Here is a 21,914-nt window from a genome sequence, read left to right on the forward strand (position 1 = left end):
GTCTGCGGCGGCAGCAGCAGCAGCGTTCCTGCCAGCCAGCCAGCATTCCTGCCAGCGGTCGCCTCCCGACTGCGCCAGTGGAGTAGGGCTTTGGCCCCAGTAGGCGTCCCACTGGTCTTCGTCCGTCTTCGTCTGTCTTCGTCCGTCACCTGTTTTTCTCTATACTTTTCGTCCTGTCCGGATTTGTTCGTATTTATCATGTCAAACCCCACCACCACTAACACTACCACCACCACCGCAATAGTCTATACTTCTCCCTCCGCCGTCACCACCACCATTACATGGTGTGTCCTGTCGCAACCCCCTCACTTCATCCATCCTCCTCTCACTCTCCCTTCACCCTCGCTCTTTGTCGCCCCCTCCGCAGCTTCTTCCTCCTGCACCTCCACTTCTGAACGTTTCCCTCCACTCCCTCAGCCTGTTACTGCAGCTCCCACTAGGAGCCCATGCCCAGCTCTCATCCGCCAACTCCCTGTTGGTCCTGTCCCGCCATCAAACGCCCTGGTGGCACCACTGCCCCCTCTGCTTCCAAAAAGGCCCCGCCCCGTCCTCCTTCCCCCCCAGGATGCCATGGATGTCTCCCAGCCTGGCCCTGCTCTCTCCGCCTCCTCCTCCTCCTCCTCCTCCTCTTCTCTTCCCACAAATACCTCCTCTGTCGTTCCAATCCTTCACTCCTCGAGGCCCGGAACCTCTCACTTCTCCTCCACCAACACTTTCCTGGCGGCCTCATCTCCCTCCTCACTCCGTGAAGAGATGCCGTTCTCATATCCTCCCTTTGCCCCACCCTTCATACTGACATCCTTTCCCGAATCCCCATCACCCGGTTTGGCCCCAATGCCTCCCTCACCCCTGCTCCTTCCCCATCCCCTACCTGTCAACCAAAACACCTGCGTCGCCCGCCAACACTCACCACCATGATCACTCGGCTTAGTCCGACAATCACGGAGGAGTAGGTGTTGGCGGAGCTCAAGGCGCATCCCTCGCTGGAACTACAGGTGGTCCGCCACATTTTCAACTCGGCCAGCCCCACCCGCCTCATGCGGGTTTTTTCGGAACACGCTCCCTCCATTGTCCGTCTCCTAAAGGAGGGTGCCCTCCTCTTCAACCAACTGTTCCCCTCCTCAATCCCTCTGCTGCCAGAGGCGTCTGCACTACAATGCACACGCTACATCTGAGTGCCACGTGGCCCCCACCTGCCTGCACTGTAAGCAAGCGCATTACGTCTGGCAGTGCCCCAACCTACAGCCCCTCCCTCTTGTAACACATGTAAACTCCCCCATCCCACGTACTCCCAAAATTGTAAAGCCCGACCCCCTCCCACCACTCCTGAACTCACCGTCCCTGTCCGCCCTCTGGACGCCCCCACCCCTCCTGGCAATTCCCTTCGTCCCCCCCCCCCAGGACACCATCAAGTTCCTCACCATCGTTCTCCAAAATGTCCACCCTTTCCGACGCCCTCAAACCCTCCACACCGTTCCGTCTTCCACCTCAAAATGTATGCCACTTACTCACACAACCAGGCTCATTTTACCTCCTCCCGTCTCGACACCCTCGTCTAAATCCCTGTCATGGCTCGACAGCACTGTATCCTGTTCAACAACATCTATTCCCTTCCCACCAACAAGAACCTCTTCATGCACACCCTCGCCACCCACCGCATGGATGCCTTCCTCCACAATGAAACCTTTCTTCAGCCCCACCACTCCATACTCACCTCGCCCTACCTACTTCACTGCTCCGACAATCCCTTCCCGATATTGTGTGGCGGAGTTGCCATTGGTTACCACCGGCAGATCCCAGTTCAGCTCCAATCTCTCCATCCCGACCCCACCGAACACCTGATCCTTAGTCTCTTCTTCCCTGGCCTTACCATAACCAGTGCCACCGCCCTAATGCCCCTATTCCTTTTGACTTCCTCTCCCGCATTGACCGTACCTTCTTCTTCTACGTGATCGCCGCCGACCTCAACATCGATAAGCGTTCCGCCACCCAGTTATGGCAGTGGCATTGGTTGCTCTCCTGCCTGCAAGGCGAACTCGTCCCCATTCCCCAGCACACCCGCCCTGAATCTAACTCCACTCCTGATGTCGTCCTCTCCTCCCCTAACCTCCTTGGTTGCATAGCAGTGAATGTCCTGGACACCATTGGTAGTGACCATCTCCCTGTCCTCCTCACCGTTTCAGACAGACGTCGCCCAGGCCCTAACCCTTGTAATGAACATCCCGCGAAGTATGTCCATGATTATTCCTGTGCTGACTGGAATGCCTACCGAGATACCCTATCTACCCAGGTCGATGGCCACCCCTTCACCTACCGCCACCCTGATGATATTACCCATGCCGTCTCCTTTCTCCAGCAGACCTTGTCTGAGGCTGTGGAGGCCCGTGTCCCTTCTGTCGCCATCCACCCCCACCATCCTACCTTACCCCCATAGGCCGTCCTCCACTTCTGTGAATCCCGCCGTCTCTACTGTGCCTTCCTCCACACCCGTGATCCAGACACACTACGACGCCACCGGCAACTCCAGAGACACATCCGTAACTTTCTCGCGGCTAAGAAACGCCGGGACTGGCGACAGAAATGCACCCGTTTAAATGCTACACTTCCTATAAACTCGTCCAAGTTCTGGTCATCCTTCTGCCGCCTTACCGGATCTAACCCTCCCCCCACCTACTATCATCTCCTTCATGATAACCAACACTTCCCTGACAACCTTAGTAAGCCCAATCACTTTGCCTCCTACTTCTCCAATGTCTTTACCATCCTCGACGATCCTCACTTCGACTACTCCCTCTTCATGGATGTCTGCGATCGAACTGACACCTCTGTCCCTCCCCACGCACCTGGTTTGCAGTACTTGGACAACATTGCACACACCGAACTCAATGCGCCTATTACTACACAGGATCTCATCGCTACACTCCACACGAAATGCAACACCACTCCTGGTCACGATTGTGTCACCTATCGCCACCTTCGTGAAGCTCCTGCCTCTTTCCTCTCCACCCTGGCCAGGCTCTACAATGTAGTCCTGTCCACCGGCTACTACCCCAACCTGTGGAACACCTGCTGTATCCTGATGTTCCTTAAACCCGGTAAACCGCCGTCCGCTGTCTCCTCCTACTGTCCCATCAGCCTTACCTCGGTATTCAGCAAGGTCCTGGAATCCATCCTAACCCGATGCATCCACCAGCATCTCATCCAGCACTGCCTCCTTCCCGTTACCCAATGTGGCTTTCAGCCGTCCTCTTTCGATGACCTTCTCCTTCACTTCACTCATCTCCTCTCCGAGCTGCTTAATTCCGTCGCTCCGCTATCTTCCTCTCCCTTGAACTTGAACGAGCCTATGACCACGTGTAGCATTCCGGTCTCCTCTTCAAGCACCAAATCTTCGCCCTTCCTATTAACTACGTCTGTCTGATCGTCTCCTTTATTTCCCAACGTCCTTCCTATGGCACCATTCACAACACGGATTCCTACACCTTTTCCCCCTCCACCGGTGTACCCCAAGGTTCCATCCTCTCCCCTCTTCTTTACCTTTTGTATACAGCGGACATGCCACCGCCTTCAACCCCCTATCCACCTTCTCCAGTACACCGATGACACCGCCTTCCATGCCCCCACCCTGCAGCGCTCCTAACACCTTCTCCAGTCCCATCTTGACTGGTTCAACAGTGTGAAATGCTGCAAGATGTTTGAAATTCTGAGGAAAATAGGGATAAGACCCAAGAGATCACTGCACACAAAACTAACCCTTCATTCCGTCTACTCGATTTCTATATCACCATCTATGGCCGTCCTATAACCCTCACCCCCACCCTTAAGTACCTTGGCGTCACCCTCGACCGTCGCCCCTCCTGGACCTCTCACTTTTGGACTATCCAAGCCAAGGCACACTCCTGACTGTCTCCTCAAGCTCCTTTCCGGCCATACATAGGGTCTGGATCCCTCCACCATCCTCCATACCTATAAATCCCTCATTCACCCTATCCTTTGCTACGCCCACCCTGCTTGGATCTCTGCTCCCCCTACCTTTTAGAAATCCCTTCAGATCCTAGAACACCATGCTCTTCACCTCACCCATCGTATCCATCTCCCCTCCCCCACGCAGATCTTGTACGACCTTATTCCGTTCCCCCACCTCCTCCTTTTCCTTGAACGGATACGGATCCTGTAAACTCGATCCCCCTCACCCGCTGGTCTCTCCCATCCTCTCCCGCCCCCGTCCGCTGCGCGCCTGTATTTTCATGTCCCACCTGCTCTCCATCTCTCCACTCTCCATACCCTCTTCCAAGGTGGCTTCTGCCAGCTCCCCCTTCCTGATGATGCCCTCCTTCCCTCCATCTACCCCTCCTACCAACTTCGATCCTCCCTCCCTCTTCCTGTGTATGTTCCTATGGGCACCATCTCTCCCTTCTCTCCTCCTTCCCTCCCTCCCCCCTTTCTCCCTACCCCTCCCCTGAGCTTCCCCTACCACCATACCTCCATTCCTCCTACCCTCTCCTCTGCCATTGACATCTTTTCTCTCCCCTCTCCCTCCCCCACCCTTCTTCTTCCCCTCTTGGCAGGTCCCCGGACTCGCACACGTTATGTGGACATTCGCGCGCCGGAGATCATCGATTAGTGTTTGTGTGTGTGTGTGTGTGTGTGTGTGTGTGCGCGCGCGCGCGTCGTGTTCGTGCTCAAGTGTTCCAGTGTTTATTCGTTTAGTGCTCCAACGTTCGAGTGTGCCATCTATCATCTCTGTGTGTGTCCACGTGTCTTAACATTCTTGTCTTAGACTCTGCGCCCGCGAACGGCTCCGTGTGTTTTAATTTTGTATGTCTACGTCTGTGTATCCACCCTGTCTATTCTACGATTGTCTTCATTTGTATCTTTAGTTTTATCTGTGGCCGAAGAGCGGCGTAATATGCCGCTGCTGGCCTACCTGTATCAGGTGTGAAATAACAATAAAGGAAAAAAAAGCACATCAAGTCAGTCTTATTTCCCTTATGTCGGTTTGCACCTCGCTTGCGCTAGACTGCTTTCTTCCTGGTTCGTGTACGAGTTTGTTTCCTTGTGACTCTGTTGTTCGGTCTTGTCGTATTCGTTCTGTCGTACGTTGTTCGTGTCCGTCCTCTCCCGTTGTGTTGTTGTTCGCGGGCCTCTCCGCTGCGCCTTTCGTCAGTGCTACTCCGCGACCGTCCTGGTCGCAGTTACAACAAGGACTGTTAACGTTTCTTCTAAATATAGTTAATTATGCGATAATGAATGAAGATATTGTAATGCATGAAGCACTATCGCCAGAACTGAAATTACATATCACATTGCCTTACATATCAAATTGTCTGCGTTACAATCGAGAACACTTGGCATGTTATAACATGTTGTTTTAGTTGGTGATGACGCTTTTTCATTAACACCAATAATTATTAACAGTAATAATTATCAATATTGACAGCAGTAATTATTTTCAGCAGGCCGCATTAAGAAGAGAATGGTTTGCAAACTACTCTCCTGAAGATAGATCTGTACAGTGGCAATATTTTAAAACTCAAACATATGTGCTGCGACGTTTTAAATAGATGAATATTGAATAAAGCATGTAGCTTCTTGATTTGTGTAGCCTTCCCTCCTGCCACGATAGGATTTTAATCTTGTAGACAAGAGCATTTCCACAGCTCGAATTACATTTGCTTCTATTTTTCTTAATTCAGTTGGATATGTGCTCCCAATTAAATAAATTTTGCCCTGCATCTCAGATACTGTCAAAATTTCTGTGTTCTGACCGCACGTGATCATCTCAGGAGCAGCAATTAGTTGCTTATTTTTGTAATGAGCTGCACTGAAATCCCACAGACACCTATGCAAAGAATAGATATCCAAAAAGCGAACATTATTCTCGGTTCTACACTTTATATTTCAGTTTGTCTACACTCTGCGAACACACATAACATTAAAACTCATGCAACTGGTGTCGCCAAAGTTGGAACATGCCGAAAGTGTTTAGTGTCACCGACGAGTGGCCGGTAGCGCAGTCGACTGCAACCTAGTGTCGTCATGTTAGACTAGGCTGAAGGCACTGGGTACACAGCCGGGATTCGGAGAGCCATATGTCGCCATTCACATTTCTGTTACAAGGTTCGTTGCCGTCAAAACAGCATACGGCAGCCGCGGAGCATTTTTATTTAAGGAAAGAGAATACGTATGATTCACGTGGTAATCTGTCAAGATCCACACAATCCCTAAGACTGCAAAGGCTGACGAGTGCGAGAATCGTCGCACAATCAGCTCAACAGCTTATGCATCAAAACTACTTACGAGAATAATATGCAGAAGAAAGGAAAATAATGATGAGGATGTGTTAGATGACCATTAGTTTGGCTTTACGAAAGGTAAAGGCACCAGAGAGTCACTGCGGTTGATATTGGAAGCAAGACTAAAAAGAAAAATCAGGAGACGTTCGTAGGATTTGTCGACCTGGAAAAAGCGTTCAACAGTGTGAAATGCTGCAAGATGTTTGAAATTCTGAGGAAAGTAGGGATAAGGTATAGGGAGAGACGGGTAATATGCAATATGTACAAGAGCCAGGAGGGAACGAGGTGCTAGGATCAGAAAGGGTGAAACACACGGATGCAGTCTTCCGCCCATTCTGTTCAGTCCGTACATCGAAGAAGCGATGATGGAAATAAAAGAAAGGTCCAGGAGTGAAATTAAATTTCAAGGTGAGAGGGTATCAATGATATGATTTGCTGATGACATTGCTATCCTAACTGAAAGTGAAGAAGAGTTATATGATTGCTGAATGGCATGAACAGTCTAATGAGTGCACAGTATGAGACAGATGAAAGACGAAAGTAATGAGAAATAGCTGAAATGAGAACAGCGAGAAATTAAATGGCGTTAAGGAATTCTGCTACCTAGGCAGTAAAATAACCAATGACGGACAGCGCACCAAAAGCAGACTAGCAATGGGAAAATGACCATTCCTGGCAAGAGAAGTCTACTAGTATCAAACATTTTAATTTGAGGAAGAAATTTCTGAGAATGTACGTCTGGAGCTCAGCGTTGTATGGTAGTGAAACATAGACTGTGGGAAACCAAAGAAGAAGAGAATCGAACCATTCGAGATGTGGTGATACAGAAGAATGTTGACTATTAGGTGGACTGATAAGATGAGGGGCGAAGAGATTGTGCACAGAATCGGAGAGGAAAGGGACAGGATGATAAGACATCTGTTGAAGACATCAGGGAGTGAGTTCCATGGTACTAGAGGGAGGTGTAGAGGGCAAAAACTATAGAGGAAGACAGAGTTTCGATTACATCCAGCAAATAGTTGAGGACGTAGGTTGCAAGTGCTACTCGGAGATGAAGAGCTTGGTACAGGAGAGGAACTCGTGGCGGGCCGCATCAAACCAGTCAGAAGACTGAAGACTAAAAGAGAAAAAAAAGGACATCTGTTGTATCAAGAAGACAAGTTTTGGTTGTGGAAGTTTGGGTACCGTATCGAAGGTAAATAAGAGTAAAAACAGTTTATCATTTAATCACTTGGTTATGAATGTTAAATCACTGGAGAATAAAAAAATATGTGAATCAGATACTATCTGACATAACGCACACATTTCCATTCATTAACATCACCAAGTTTTCATCTGAAAATAAGGCTCGTCCAGGAGACAGTATGTCTTCGACCTACGGAAAACAGCGTTTCGGGTAAGGTACTAGAGGGTAAAGGGGTAGTATATTTAATAAAGGAATTAATTAAAACCTGTCCCCAAGAAGTACCGGATGGTTGAATGAGCCTTTTGATTTCACGTATAGCCTTATTTTAACTAGACTGTGGGCTTCACTTCTTGCAGATGTGTTACTGCTTCTCTTTAGATTGTTGGTAGGACCAGACTCAGATTTTGATTTAGTTTCTACAATCAATCCACCAAAGAGAAGTAGTACTTAATGTGAATTCAGTAAAGGGACAAACGAACAAACAAACAAACACTCCGCTGTCTATATCAATCGCACGCATCCCGGTATAGTCACACACCTACATAACCCGAAATTGTCAGGACATGGTTTCTGTGGGCGGCGTAGTGTTGTGTTTTTCATAGACAGTAAGTACCTAGTTAACGATTAACGGACTCAAGCAAGTTCACGGCAGTTGAAGAGTCCGTTAACGTATTCTTTTAATTAACTTAAAAGTTCATACGTTACTTGAAAAGTAAACTTTGTAAATAACAAATCCTTACAGGCCTTAACAGCGTGTGCATTCGTTCTTCTGTTCTTTGCCTTTCTTTTTGTTTTCTTCATGTTTTCCCGTGGGCCTAGACGTGAACAGGGAAATAGTTACTGAGAGATTATTTCTTTAGTAAAAGTTCGGCCAGTTTTGCGGACAGAACTTTAGAAAATTACAAAGACAGGACTCTAACGAAAATTTCGTGTATCGAACTGAACTGAGCGGATATTTTCAAAATACGAACGACAAACGAAAAGATCAATACAGCAAGCAAGTTATGCAAACACTTAAAGATTTTTGCTGTATATTTTCAAAAAAGTGTTTCCACTGAATGGAGTAAAAACGATCTATCCAAAAATTGTAATTCGAAATATTATCAGTTTACACAGCAGCTGAAGTCCGAAAGTAATCCATCATTATGTTACTCAAATTATTTGCTACAATTCCTCCACGTACCTGTGTAGTTCTCTGCTCTCATTCCAGTCCAGCTACGGATCACTTTCATAGCTGTCTGTGTCACTCATGGACTTACTATAAACGACACAAGCTTTCAACATACAGAAAATCATGATTCAAGTCCAGAGGTCTTTGAAAAATTCTCACTTTGTCGCTCAGTATTCAGGAAACACATACTACTTACCTCAAGCACTGGAGAGACAGAAAGCAAAAATTCTCGTCGACCTTTTGGAAACTGTCAACCGATTCTCTCCAATATGGTCGAAGAAGGTACCTGTGCCGTCCAAAAGACTTATCTTACATGGAAAAGTAGGACATGGTGTGTTGTGGGTTGGCAGGGGAGCCAACACCGTATTATTAGAGGAAGCCGAAAGGCACGCGTTTTAGCTCACGAGGCTGGCGTGAGGTCTGGAACAGGACAAGGAAATTAGACTTTAGAAAAACAGACGTAGCTGGTGGAATACTTATCCATAAATGATGAGCGTCGCTCTTGACTGTACATGATTCATAATATCAATAGTAACTGGTAATGGCGCCTTGCTAGGTCGTAGCAAATGACGTAGCTGAAGGCTATGCTAACTATCGTCTCGGCAAATGAGGGCGAATTTTGTCAGTGAACCATCGCTAGCAAAGTCGGCTGTACAACTGGGGCGAGTGCTAGGAAGACTCTCTAGACCAGCCCTGTGGCGGCGCTCGGTCTGCAATCACTGATAGTGGCGACACGCGGGTCCGACGTATATTAACGGACCGCGGCCGATTTAAAGGCTACCACCTAGCAAGTGTGGTGTCTGGCGGTGACACCACATGGTGTAAAAAAGATCTGAGGATGGTCATTAGGGACTGAAACCGGTCATCGTCTAGAGAATTCATATTGTGATCAAAGACTGGAATAAAAAACATTTCAAAGTAATTTATCTTGGTGTCTGTCATACCAGGATGACGTTCATTTCTGGCATTTCCAGTTCTTTAGTTACTAGTACTTTCCACATGGAATGAATGTATTTGACTCACAGCCCTTCCCTTGACGTCCAACATCGTCCTTTTCTACATGAATATGACTATTCTATGTATCTGAGATACATCACATATGATGGCTTCACATTTATAATGTGTTTGTAGTCAATAGCTCCAACAAAGAGTAGAAAATTTCATTCCAGCAATAAATTGTGAGCATGAGGACGAGGTCTTTCGCGATGGCACTTATGTGTGAAACATTCTCGGTTTTTTCTGCCGCGTCAATTCGGGATAAAATCTTAAGCTTTCGACGATAGCCTCCATCGACATCTTCAGGAGTCTTCACTGCTGCTATGGTGGCCTTATATAGGCTGTTGACGGCTTCTGATTGGTCGGCTTGTGATTGGCTGGCGATTACGTACTGCTGTCGCAGACGGTGTCAATGTGTGCACTGGTGGCGCCACGGCTTCCGTCGGAACGTGAACCTTGGAAGGAATGTCCCCCCTGCGGGTTCGTGGGTTAGAATAGGCCCGCGGTATTCCTGCCTGTCGTAAGAGGCGACTAAAAGAAGTCTCAAATGTTTCGGCCTTATGTGATGGTCCCCTCTCGGGTTTGACCTCCATCTTTCTAAATTATTCCGAAGAGCGAGCCAATTGGGGAAGGGCGCCTTACGTGGTGCACTGTATCCGTCGTGCATTGAGACCTTTAGCCGGCTTTTTCGTCGTTGCAATGGTGTCCCGCTCGTTTTCCATCTCTTGGGCGAGGATACGTCCCTGGGTGCGATTCCCACGCTGCACTCTGCAGTGTTTCTTTTAACTGCGACGACGACCTTGGACAGTTTTGCACCTAAGATCCAGCACGGTAGCCAGTCCGTTGTGGTGGGGCCGCCATGTACCCTCTTGGTTGTAGCCCCCTGACAACACAGGGATCGCTCTACTGATGCCTGCGCCGTTAACTCCCCACGTATGCCAAGGAGTAGATGCCCGTCTCCCTGGGGCATCAGGACTCCCGGCAATGGACATCCTGCCAGGTGGCTATTGCTGCGGCTGGGTGGCGCCCGTGGGGAGGGCCCTTGGTCGGAGTAGGTGGCATCAGGGCGGATGACCCGCAATGAAGCGTGGTACATCATCTCTCGCTGGCGGCCAGCCGCCAGCAGTCTCTAAGCGTTCTCGGGCTCAATTTAATGCTGAAAAGTACAATCCCAAAACGTTCCCCTCTCTGGCCACGCCGTGGGAGGAGCGTAAGTCTCAGGATGGAGGTAATAGTTATTCGCCCCGATTCTTAGTTTGTGCGAGAGCTGATGGGGAGTCTTTTCTCTCCACAAAGCCTCAGTTCTTCGTTGAGCATTTAGAGGACAAGTTTGGGGAGGTGGAGGGCTTGTCAAAAATGCGCTCTGGTTCGGTCCTGATCCAAACGGCATCCTCTGCCCAGTCACGACCGTTGCTTGCTTGTGACAAGTTGGGGGATGTTGCTGTTACGATCACGCCGCATAAGAGTTTAAATATGGTTCAGGGAGTTATTTACCATAAGGACCTTCTTTTGCAGTCTGATGACGAGCTGCGCGCCAATTTAGAGCGCAGGGGTGTACATTTCGTCCGGCGCGTTCATCGGGGTCCGAAGGAAAATCAGATAGCTACCGGTACCTTCATCTTGGCCTTCGAGAGTGATACGTTACCGGAAAAGGTCAAGGTGATGGTTTACCGATGTGACCTCAGGCCCTATATCCCTCCCCCGATGCGGTGCTTCAAGTGCTGGAAGTTCGGCCATATGTCTTCCCGCTGCACTTCCAGCCTCACATGTCGAGATTGCGGACGCCCGTCTCATCCCGATACTCCATGTGCCCCGCCTCCCATCTGTGTCAACTGCGGGGAGCACCATTCACCTTGCTCGCCTGACTGCAATGTCTTCCAGAAAGAGCGCAAAAACATGGAATATAAGACCCTGGACCGGCTGACCTCTACTGAGGCCAAAAGGAAATATGACAGACTCCATCCTGTGAGAATGACATCTTCTTATGCAGCTGCTACGACAACTGTGCTAGCCCCATCAGTTTCGAGACTTCCAGCCAGCTCGATAAGCAGTAAGACTCCTCCTCCCCCCTTGCCTGTGGGGGGCTCTACCCAACCGGTTGCTCCTGCACCACCTACCTCAGGAGCAACCTCCTCCCACCCATCGGGGACGTCCGTCCCCGCTTCTCAGCCGGAGAAGCATCTAACTTCTTCGGCTACTCTCGCCCGTAAGAGTTCCCTTGGGACCCTCCCTTCCCAGGGTTCCACCAGCGGGAAGGATGACGGCCGCCAGTGGCATAAGTCCTCACCAGCGGCCAGGCGTAGGGCTTCACGATCCTCCTCTGTCCCAGAGACTGAATCGGTGAAGCCTTCCCATCCGGTGCAACCCAAGGTTCAGCAAGAGAAGTCCAAGAGAAAGACCTCTAAGGCCAAAGAACTTGCGGTGGCGCCAACCCCACCGCACCTTTCGCGCTCTGCGTCTGAGGATGCAGTCGAGATTCTAGCGTCCGCTGAGGACCTTGATCTCGCTGGTCCCTCAGACGCCATGGATGCCTCTCGTACGGGTACTGAATCGGTGGCAGTGAGTGAACAAGCGGCGTAAATTGCCTTCCCAGTCCTTTCACGCCCTTCTCAGCGATGGACAATATCATCCTCCAGTGGAACTGTGGCGGTTTTTTCCACCATCTAGCTGAGCTCCAACAACTTATCAGCCTTCACCCTTTCTTCTGCATTGCTCTTCAGGAAACTTGGTTTCCAGCAATGCGAACCCCCGCCCTCCGTGGCTATCGGGGTTATTATAAGAACCGGGCAGCATATGAAAGGGTGTCGGGTGGCGTCTGCCTCTATGTCCTTCACACTCTGCACAGCGAGTCTGTCCCTCTCCACACACCTTTAGAGGCTGTCGCTGTTCGGGTGTGGACGCCACAGGCTGTTACCGTCTGCAGTCTTTACCTCCCACCGGATGGTGATGTCTCGCAGCATGTCCTGGCTGCGCTGATAGCCCAATTGCCGCCACCTTTCTTGCTATTGGGCGACTTCAACGCCCATAACCCTCTGTGGGGTGGGTCAGTGGCAACAGGTCGAGGCGCCATCGTTGAGCATTTATTGTCGCAGCTCGATCTCTCGATTTTAAATGATGGTGCCTTCACACACTTCAGTGTGGCGCATGGCACATACTCCGCCATTGACCTTTCAATATGTAGCCCTAGCCTCTCACCGTCTGTCCAATGGAGTGTGCATGACGACCTGTGTGGTAGTGACCACTTTCCGATCTTTCTGTCACTACCACAGCGTCACTCTTCTGGGCGCCCTAGCAGATGGGCTATGAATAAGGCTGACTGGGACTTGTTCTCCTCCACTGCCGCTCTTGAGTCTCTCTCTAATGACGACATTGATGCGGTGGTTCAATCGGTCACCACCGGCATCGTTACTGCCGCCGAATCTGCCATTCCCCGTTCTTCTGGGTCCCCTCGGCGGAAGGCTGTGCCTTGGTGGTCGCCTGAGATCGCTGAAGCGATTAAAGATCGCCGGCGGGCGCTCCAGCATCATAAGCGACATCCCTCCTTAGACCACATTATCGCCTTCAAACGGCTGCGTGCCCGGGCCCGCCTCCTTATCCGCCAAGGCAAGAAGGAGTGCTGGGAGGGGTATGCGTCCACCATTGGCCTCCATGTCACTCCTTCGCAGGTCAGGGCCAAGATTCGACGCGTCTACGGCTATCGGACCCCTGCCAGCGTCCCTGCGCTCTCACTGAATGGAGCAGTTTGTACTGACTCCGACGTCATTGCCAATCGCTTAGCAGAGCATTTTGCTATGAGTTCCGCTTCTGCGAATTACCCCCAGGCCTTCCGCTCCATTAAAGAGCGGATGGAACGTCGGAGCCTTTCGTTTCGCACCAACCACCCAAAATCTTACAATGCTCCATTCAGTGAGTGGGAATTTCACAGTGCCCTAGCTGCTTGCCCTGATACCGCTCCTGGGCCAGATGGCATCCACTGTCAGATGCTGAAACACCTTTCAGTGGACTGCCAGCGGCGCCTTCTCGATCTTTACAACCGTCTTTGGGTCGAGGGGGTGTTTCCGTCTCAATGGCGGGAAGGCGTTGTCATCCCCGTTTTGAAACCTGGAAAGACCCCTCTGGAGGTGGACAGCTACCGCCCCATTAGCCTCACCAACGTTCTTTGTAAGCTTCTCGAACGGATGGTGAGCCGACGCTTAAATTGGGTACTGGAGTCTCGGGGCCTTCTGGCTCCGTCTCAGGGTGGGTTCCGGAAAGGCCGCTCCACCGCCGACAATCTGATGAGCCTGGAGTCGGCCATCCGTACTGCCTTTGCCCGCCGTCAGCACCTGGTCGCTGTCTTTTTCGACATGCGGAAGGCGTACGATACGACATGGCGTCATCACATCCTTTCTACGCTTCATGGATGGGGTCTTCGGGGCCCTCTGCCGATCTTTATCCGCAATTTCCTGTCGTATCGTACCTTCCGCGTGCAAGTCGCAGCCTCCTATAGTTCCACCCATGTCCAGGAGAACGGTGTGCCACAGGGTTCTGTTTTAAGTGTCGGCCTGTTTTTAATAGCCATTAACGGGCTTGCTGCGGCCGTGGGAAATTCTGTCTCTGCTTCCCTGTATGCTGACGACTTCTGCCTTTATTACAGCTCTACTGGCATTGCAGCTGTTGAACGTCAGCTACAGAGCGGTATCCGCAAGGCGCAGTCTTGGGCTGTAGCGCATGGGTTTCAGTTTTCGGCAGCCAAGACCCGCGTTATGCATTTCTGCCGGCGCCGAACAGTCCATCCTGAGCCGCGGCTTTATCTTGCCGACGAACTCCTTGCTGTGGTGGAGACCCACAGGTTTTTGGGGGTGGTTTTCGATGCCCGGTTGACTTGGCTGCCTCATATCCGGCAGCTTAAACAGACGTGTTGGCGGCATCTAAACGCTCTGAGATGCTTGAGCCACACCCGCTGGGGCGCAGACCGCTCTACCCTGTTGCGGCTCTACCAGGCGTTAATCCAGTCCCGTCTGGATTATGGGAGCCTGGCTTATGGCTCAGCATCCCCATCTGCGTTACGGGTGCTGGACCCAATTCTCCACAGCGGGATACGCCTTACCACTGGTGCTTTCCGCACCAGCCCTGTGGACAGCGTACTAGTGGAGGCAGGTGTACCTCCACTGCGGTTCCGGCGCCAACGTTTGCTGGCCGCTTATGCTGCCCATGTTCTAAGCTTGCCCGGGCATCCAAATTATCATGTCCTGTTCCCGCAGTCAGTCGTCCATCTGCCAGACCGTCGGCCCCGGTCGGGTTGTCCGATCGCCGTACGCGTCAAGGAGCTTCTCTGCGGGCTTGGGTTTTTCCCTGTTCCACCTCCTTTCCGGGCGCCTCTGCGTACACCCCCGTGGTGTGTTCCTCGCCCTTGCCTTCGGCTCGACTTGGCACAGGGCTCGAAGGACTCGGTCCCTCCAGAGGCCTTCCGCCGCCGCTTTTATTCCATCCTGGCCACGTATCAGGGCTCTGGAATTGTTTACACCGACGGTTCGATGGTTGCTGGTCGTGTCGGGTATGCGCTAACTCTAGGGGACCATTCCGAACAACGGTCCTTGGCGGCTGGCTGCAGCGTTTACACTGCTGAGCTAGTCACCATCTTTCGAGCCCTAGAGTATATCCGCTCCTGCTCAGGTGAGTCCTTCGTTATCTGTAGCGATTCCCTGAGCGGTTTACGAGCTCTCGACCAGTGTTTTCCTCGTTCTCGTCTGGTGATGGCTATCCATGAGTCCCTGCATACTCTTGCGCGTTGCGGCCACTCTGTGGTCTTCGTGTGGACACCCGGTCATGTCGGTATCCCGGGCAATGAACATGTTGACCGCCTGGCGAAAGAGGCCACGAGTAAACCATCTCTGGATGATGGCCTCCCAGAGGCTGCTTTGCGGGCAGTCCTCCGCCGAAAAGTTTTTGCGCTTTGGGACGCTGAATGGCGCGATCGGATTACACCCAATAAACTCCGTGCCATTAAGGAGACGACGACTGTGTGGCGGTCCTCCATGCGAGCCAATCGCAGGGACTCAGTCGTCCTTTGTCGGCTCCGCATTGGCCACTCCCGGCTAACACACAGTTATTTACTGCGTCGGGAGGACCCTCCTGTATGTCGCTGCGGGGCGGCTTTGACGGTGGCCCACATTCTGTTGGCCTGGCCCCTTTTAGCTGTGGTCAGGCAGACATTTGCGCTGCCTGATACGCTCCCTGCTGTTTTATCTGATGACCCTGTTATGGCTGCCTTAGTTTTACGTTTTATTAGGGCAGGGAGTTTTTATTCTTTAATCTGAGTGTTGTTTTATTTTATTGTTTTGTGTTGATTCTGGCCTTTGGCCTATGATTTTAAACTGATCTTTTAATGTGTTTCTAAGTGGTTGGCTTTTCCTTTTTTATTTCTATGGTCGGCCAACCACTGTCACACTCTGTGTGGTTTTAGTTCGTTTTGTCTTGTCTTTGTCTCAGTTTCTCTTGCTCTGTATCGTCTGTGATTTATTCTGTTCCTCGTTTTTATTCTCTGTGGGTGTTCTTTGTATTTGGAAAAAGGGACCGATGACCGTAGCAGTCTGGTCCCTTTCATCCCCCAAACCAACCAACTTGGAAGGAATGTCTCCGCTGCTTCTCTGCATCGAGCGCTCGTTTTCATGCACCGCTCAGATAGTATCCGCTATCACGATTAAAGTCACTCATTCTTATTTCAACAGCCTCCTTAATACCAGAATCCCAATATCTGGAGGCCTGGGACAAAATTTTTCTTTCATCAAATAGCATTTTATGTTTGTTCTTCAGTCTGTGCTCTGCAATAAGCGATGTCTCCTGTTCTTTGTTTTTAATTTGCCGTTGGTGTTCTGCTCGACGGTCGGAAACGGTACGAAAGGTCTGACCTATATAATTGCTTCCACACTCTACATCTACATCTACATCCATACTCCGCAAGCCACCTCACGGTGTGTGGCGGAGGGTACCCTGAGTACCTCTATCGGTTCTCCCTTCTATTCCAGTCTCGTTCGTGGAAAGAAGGATTGTCGGTATGCTTCTGTGTGGGCTCTAATCTCTCTGATTTTATCCTCATGGTCTCTTCGCGAGATATACATAGGAGGGAGCAATACACTGCTTGACTCTTCGGTGAAGGTATGTTCTCGAAACTTAAACAAAAGCCCGTACCGAGCTACTGAGCGTCTCTCCTGAACAGTCTTCCACTGGAGTTTATCTATCATCTCCGTAACGCTTTCGGGATTACTAAAGGATCCTGTAACGAAGCGCGCTGATCTCCTTTTGATCTTCTCTATATCTTCTATCAACCCAATCTGGTGCGGATCCCACACTGCTGAGGAGTAATCAAGCAGTGGGCGAACAAGCGTACTGTAACCTACTTCCTTTGTTTTCGAATTGCATTTCCTTAGGATTCTTCCAATGAATCTTAGTCTGGCATCTTCTTTACCGACGATCAACTTTATATGATCATTCCATTTTAAATCACTCCTAATGCGTACTCGCAGATAATTTATGGAATTAACTGCTTCCAGTTGCTGACCTGCTATTTTGTAGCTAAATCATAAGGGATCTATCTTTCTATGTATTCGCAGCACATTATACTGTTGTTGTTGTTGTGGTCTTCAGTCCTGAGACTGGTTTGATGCAGCTCTTCATGCTACTCTATCCTGTGCAAGCTTCTTCATCTCTCAGTACCTACTGCAACCTACATCCTTCTGAATCTGCTTAGTGTATTCATCTCTTGGTCTCCCCCTACGATTTTTACCCTCCACGCTACCCTCCAATACTAAATTGGTGATCCCTTTATGCCTCAGAACATGTCCTACTAACCGATCCCTTCTTCTGGTCAAGTTGTGCCACAAACTTCTCTTCTCCCCAATCCTATTCAATACTTCCTCATTAGTTATGTGATCTACATTCTTCTGTAGCACCACATTTCGAAAGCTTCTATTCTCTTCTTGTCCAAACTATTTACCGTCCATGTTTCACTTCCATACATGGCTACACTCCATACAAATACTTTCAGAAATGACTTCCTGACACTTAAATCTATACTCGATGTTAACAAATTTCTCTTCTTCAGAAACGCTTTCCTTGCCATTGCCAGTCTACATTTTATATCCTCTCTACTTCGACCATCATCAGTTATTTTGCTCCCCAAATAGCAAAACTCCTTTACTACTTTAAGTGTCTCATTTCCTAATCTAATTCTCTCAGCATCACCCGACTTAATTCGACTACATTCCATTATCCTCGTTTTGCTTTTGTTGATGTTCATCTTATATCCTCCTTTCAAGACACTGTCCATTCCGTTCAGCTGCACTTCCAGGTCCTTTGCTGTCTCTGACAGAATTACAATGTCATCGGCGAACCTCAAGGTTTTTATTTCTTCTCCATGGATTTTAATACCTACTCCGAATTTTTCTTTTGTTTCCTTTACTGCTTGCTCGATATACAGATTGAATAACATCGGGGAGAGGCTACAACCCTGTCTTACTCCGTTCCCAACCACTGCTTCCCTTTCATGTCCCTTGACTCTTATAACTGCCATCTGGTTTCTGTACAAATTGTAAATAGCCTTTCGCTCCCTGTATTTTACCCCTGCCACCTTTAGAATTTGAAAGAGAGTATTCCAGTCAACATTGTCAAAAGCTTTCTCTAAGTCTCAAATGCTAGAAACGTAGGTTTGCCTTTCCTTAATCTTTCTTCTAAGGTAAGTCGTAAGGTCAGTATTGCCTCACGTGTTCCAACATTTCTACGGAATCCAAACTGATCTTCCCCGAGGTCGGCTTCTACTAGTTTTTCCATTCGTCTGTAAAGAATTCGTGATAGTATTTTGCAGCTGTGACTTATTAAACTGATTGTTCGGTAATTTTCACATCTGTCAACACCTGCTTTCTTTGGGATTGGAATTATTATATTCTTCTTGAAGTCTGAGGGTATTTTGCCTGTTTCATACATCTTGCTCACCAGATGGTAGAGTTTTGTCAGGACTGGCTCTCCCAAGGCCGTCAGTAGTTCCAATGGAATGTTGTCTACTCCGGGGGCCTTGTTTCGACTCAGGTCTTTCAGTGCTCTGTCAAACTCTTCACGCAGTATCGTATCTCCCAATTTCATCTTCATCTACATCCTCTTCCAATTCCATAATATTGTCCTCAAGTACATCGCCCTTGTATAAACCCTCTATATACTCCTTCCACCATTCTGCTTTCCCTTCTTAGAACTGGGTTTCCATCTGAGCTCTTGATGTTCATACAAGTGGTTCTCTTCTCTCCAAAGGTCTCTTTAATTTTCCTGTGGGCAGTATCTATCTTACCCCAAGTGAAATAAGCCTCTACATCCTTACATTTGTCCTCTAGCCATCCCTGCTTAGCCATTTTGCACTTCCTGTCGATCTCATTTTTGAGACGTTTGTATACCTTTTTGCCTGCTTCATTAACTGCATTTTTATATTTTCTCCTTTCATCAATTAAATTCAATATTTCTTCTGTTACCCAAGGATTTCTAAGAGCCCTGGTCTTTTTACCTACTTGATGCTCTGCTGCCTTCATTACTTCATCCCTCAAAGCTACCCATTCTTCTTCTACTGTATTTCTTTCCCCCATTCCTGTCAATTGTTCCCTTATGCTCTCCCTAAAACTCTGTACAACCTCTGGTTCTTTCAGTTTATCCAGGTCCCATCTCCTTAAATTCCCACCTTTTTGCAGTTTCTTCAGTTTTAATCTACAGGTCATAACCAATAGATTGTGGTCAGAGTCCACATCTGCCCCTGGAAATGTCTTACAATTTAAAACCTGGTTCCTAAATCTCTGTCTTACCATTATATAATCTATCTGATACCTTTTAGTATCTCCAGGGTTCTTCCATGTATACAACTTTCTTTTATGATTCTTAAACCAAGTGTTAGCTATAATTAAGTTGTGCTCTGTGCAAAATTCTACCAGGCGGTTTCCTCTTTCATTTCTTAGCCCCAATCCATATTCACCTACTACGTTTCCTTCTCTCCCTTTTCCTACACTCGAATTCCAGTCACCCATGACTATTAAATTTTCGTCTCCCTTCACTATCTGAATAATTTCTTTTATATCATCATACTAAGCCGTTTTTTTTAAATTGTGGTACACCATGTTCCGCACCAACTTTATGTGACACAAAACATGCTAGTTATGTCTGACTTTCCGGAGACATAACTGAGCACTAGACAGTTCCTTCGCGTACTCTGTGTAAAATCGAACTGGTATCCCATCAGGTCCAGCAGCCTTTCCTCTTTTGAGCGATTTTAATTGTATCTCTATCACTCTGTCGTCTATGTCGATATCTACCATTTTGTCATCTGTACGACAATCTAGAGAAGGAACTACAGAGCAGTCTTCCTCTGTGAAACAGCTTTGGAAAAAGACATTTAGTATTAGGGCCTTTACTCTGTCATCCTCTGTTTCAGTACCATTTTGGTAACACAGTGTCTGGACATTTTGTTTTGTTCTACCTACCGCTCTGACATAAGATCAAAATTTCTTAGGATTTTCTGCCAAGTCAGTACATAGAACTTTACTTTAGAATTCATTGAACGCCTCTCGCATAGCCCTCCTCACACTACATTTCGCTTCGCGTAGTTTTTGTTTGTCTGCAAGGCTTTGGCTATGTTTATGTTTGCTGTGAAGTTCACTTTGCTTCCGCAGCAGTTTCCTAACTCGGTTGTTGTACCACGGTGGCTCTTTTCCATCTCTTACGATCTTGCTTGGCACATACTCATCTAACGCATATTGTACGATGGTTTTGAACTTTGTCCACTGATCCGCAACGCCATCTGTACTTGAGACAAAACTTTTCTGTTGAGCCGTCAGGTACTCTGTAATCTGCTTTTTGTCACTTTTGCTAAACAGAAAAATCTTCCTACCTTTTTTAATATTTCTATTTACGGCTGAAGTCATTGATGCAGTAACCGCTTTATGATCGCTGATTCCCTGTTCTGCGTTTACTGTTTCATATAGTTCAGGTCTGCTTGTCACGAGAAGGTCTAATATGATATCGCCACGAGTCGGTTCTCTGTTTAACTGCTCAAGGTAGTTGTCAGATAAAGCACTAAAAAAAAATTTCACTGGATTCTTTGTCCCTGCCACCCGTTATGAACGTTAGAGTCTCCCGGTCTATATCCGGCAAATTAAAATCTCCACCCAGAACTATAACATGGTGTGGAAATCTACTCGAAATATTTTCTAAATTATCCTTCAGGTGCTCAGCCACAACAGCTACTGAGCCAGGGGGCCTATAGAGACATCCAATTATCATGTCTGAGCCTGCTTTAACCGTGACCTTCACCCAAATTATTTCACATTTCGGATCTCTTTCAATTTCCTTCGATACTATTCTCATCGCTATAAACACGGCACCCCTTCACTGTCCAGCCTGTCTCTGCGGTATACATTCCAATCTGAGTTTAGGATTTCATTACTGTTTACGTCTGGTTTCTGTCCCTAGTACTATATGGGGATATTATAAATTCCAGGGACCCTGGGGCCAAGACTGTCTATAACAGGGCGCATTGTCTCCTTAATGTTTATTAGGAGGACGAAAAATCGGTCTTATACCCCGTCTACCCAGGATTCGTCCTATTTAGCTGGATATAGCGCAACAAAAGGAAGAATCGCAATCGGTGTTTCATCCTGTGAGTATGCAGCATTTTCACATTTCCTTTTCTTGGGAAACGCTGCCTTTATATCGCGTGCACCATAGCCATTCTTTTGGAACACGTATTTCAGATGAAACTTCCTGGCAGATTAAAATTGTGTGCCCGACCGAGACTCGAACTCGGGACCTTTGCCTTTCGCGGGCAAGTGCTCTACCACGTATTCAGATGGTTATTTTCGGACTCCAAGACTTCGTCAGAAACAGCTTTTGCTCTATATACCAACGTGTTCAAAACAACTTGCTTCTGAACGGGGTAGTGGAAAGTCTGAGCATCAAGGTATAAATCGGTAAGCGTCGGCCTACGGTACACAGAGTGGCAGAGACGCCCCTCCGCCTGTAGTTGTACTAAAACGTCTAAGAATGGCAACCTGCCTTCCTTCTCCATCTCGACAGTGAACCGGATGTTCGGGTGTGTGCTGTTCCATGAATTGTTCGAGAGCTACTGCGCCGTGTGGCCAGATCATAAATGTATCCTCAACATACCGACAAAATAAGGATGGACGGACGGGAGCCGAATGTAATGCACGTTCCCCAAAATTTTCCATAAGCTCTCCTTTTTCTCCACTACTGGCTAACA

The sequence above is a fragment of the Schistocerca cancellata genome, unplaced genomic scaffold, assembly GCF_023864275.1.
Source record: "Schistocerca cancellata isolate TAMUIC-IGC-003103 unplaced genomic scaffold, iqSchCanc2.1 HiC_scaffold_718, whole genome shotgun sequence".
NCBI classification, from domain to species: domain Eukaryota; kingdom Metazoa; phylum Arthropoda; class Insecta; order Orthoptera; family Acrididae; genus Schistocerca; species Schistocerca cancellata.